A 2,500-nucleotide genomic window follows, 5' to 3' on the forward strand; every position below is an offset into this window, starting at 1 on the left:
GGGGTGCCCGCGCCGGGGAGACGGCCGGGTCTACCGGGGCCCCGGCCGCATCACTTTCCGTTTCCCCCGCCGCGATGGAGGTACGGGATCCCGGCTCCGGCGCCGCGGGCCTCGGTCGGGGACCTCCCCCTTCGCCTCGTTGCCAGCGCCGGGCCCCGGGGGTGCCCGCGCCCGGCAGCCGTCCCGGTCTACCGGGGCCTCGGCCGGGTCAGTCTTTCCGTTTCCCCCGCCGCGATGGAGGTACGGGATCCCGGCTCCGGCGCCGCGGGCCTCGGTCGGGGACCTCCCCCTTCGCCTCGTTGCCAGCGCCGGGCCCCGGGGGTGCCCGCGCCCGGCAGCCGTCCCGGTCTACCGGGGCCTCGGCCGGGTCAGTCTTTCCGTTTCCCCCGCCGCGATGGAGGTACGGGATCCCGGCTCCGGCGCCGCGGGCCTCGGTCGGGGACCTCCCCCTTCGCCTCGTTGCCAGCGCCGGGCCCCGGGGGTGCCCGCGCCCGGCAGCCGTCCCGGTCTACCGGGGCCTCGGCCGGGTCAGTCTTTCCGTTTCCCCCGCCGCGATGGAGGTACGGGATCCCGGCTCCGGCGCCGCGGGCCTCGGTCGGGGACCTCCCCCTTCGCCTCGTTGCCAGCGCCGGGCCCCGGGGGTGCCCGCGCCCGGCAGCCGTCCCGGTCTACCGGGACGCTCGCTCGGGCGGGACCGGTTTACCCGGGCCTCGGCCGGACTGGAGTGTTTCGGTTTTCTGCTTCTCTGCCAGGATGGCTGCGAGGGGTTGATTTAAATAGCTGGTTTGACGTGAAAAGCTTCCCTTCAAGTGAAAAGTTTGTTCCAATTTCTGCCATCTTCCTTCCTCAAAAGTTTTGGGTGTAGCTTTCCCAGAGGAACCTCTCGTAGGCCTATCATTTCTGATCTTAACTTCCCTCATTTATTCCATATTTTCCTTCCTCTTGCCGAATGGCCGAATCCAGTCCATTTCTAGTCCAGGAAATTATTTTTATTTCTTCTTCCATTTCTTACTGATCTATTTGCTTTGTCGAGCAAGTCGTTCTTAGGTCCCTTGGTTCTTTCTTTAACGTCTTCTGCTCCTGCTCCTTCTCTCGACGCTTTCTCGTTTTGTTGGCTTTCTTGGCTCTCTTTTGGCTGTTCTTTCTTCTCCTCCCGTCGTCCGTCCCCACTTTCATCTCCCCATCTTTCCTGTTCTTGGTCATCTCTACGTTGTTTATAAAATAATTCCGCTTTCTCTCTTGAATCTACTCGATATCTTTGCTCTCGCCAGCTCGCCGATATTTCGGCTCGCCGATATTTTGTGCTTTCTCGTCGTGTTTCTCATCCATGGCGATCTCTCTGCCCTCCCTGTCTTCTCGGTAAATCGGACATGAATTTCTCTGGGCGGGTGGTTTCTCATCGCGTGTCTTGTGTGCGCTCTATACGTTTCGTCCATCCCGTTTAATATCTATCCCTCCCTCCCTCCCTCCCTCTCCTCGCTTTCCTCCATTGCTTCTGCTAATATCATTTCCAGAATGATAACCCTGAGCCTGAACCTGAACCTAACCCTAGCCCTACAACTTTTCTCCCTAACCCTGACCCTAACCCTAACCCTACAACTTTTCCCCCTAACCCTAACCCTAACCCTAACCCTACAACTTGTTTCTCTAAGCCTAAGCCTAAACCTAAGGCTAAGCCTACAACTTTTTTCTCTAACCCTAACCCTAACCCTAACCCTAACCCTAACCCTACAACTTTTTTCTCTAACCCTAACCCTAACCCTAACCCTAACCCTACAACTTGTTTCTCTAAGCCTAAGCCTACAACTTTTTTCTCTAACCCTAACCCTAACCCTAACCCTAACCCTACAACTATTTTCCCTAACCCTGACCCTAACCCTAACCCTACAACTGTTTTCTCTAACCCTAACCCTACAGCTTTTTCCCCTAACCCTAACCCCACAACTTTTTCCCCTAACCCTAACCCACACTTTCGACTTAAAACCGTTTTTAGATTTAAAGTCGTCTTTCGACTTAAAGACGGGCAGACGGCGGCCCGGTCTACCGGGCCGCTCCGGCAGCCTCGGCCGGGCCGGCGTCTCTGTTTCTGTTTCCCTGCCACGATGGATGTCGCGTGCGAGGGGTTGCTTTAAATAGCTGGTTTGTTTGAAGTGAAAAGCTTCCGTTCTTGCCTAGATCTCTTGCTATCGCAAGCCTTCCGGTCCAAGCTCGCATCGCGGTTTCAAGCGTCCTGCTTTCTTGGTTGGAAAAATCGGGGCGGCGAGACCTGACGCTCGCTTCCCCGACCCCGACCCTAACCCGTCTTCGAATGGTCTTTCTAATGCCAGCAGCGCTCAGGGAGAAATGTCACCCCCAGAAGACGAGAGCACAGCTTGCCCAATTCCGGTCTCCACACACCGGGCTCGTCGACTTTCAAAACGTATTCCGCTTTTATGACCGTTTTAAAACTAAAACGACGATCGACCGGCGGCGATACTGACATTTAAGCGGAGAGCGGGAA

The sequence above is a fragment of the Pantherophis guttatus genome, unplaced genomic scaffold, assembly GCF_059756535.1.
Source record: "Pantherophis guttatus breed Tessera unplaced genomic scaffold, ASM5975653v1 scaffold_64, whole genome shotgun sequence".
Taxonomy (NCBI): Eukaryota; Metazoa; Chordata; class Lepidosauria; order Squamata; family Colubridae; genus Pantherophis; species Pantherophis guttatus.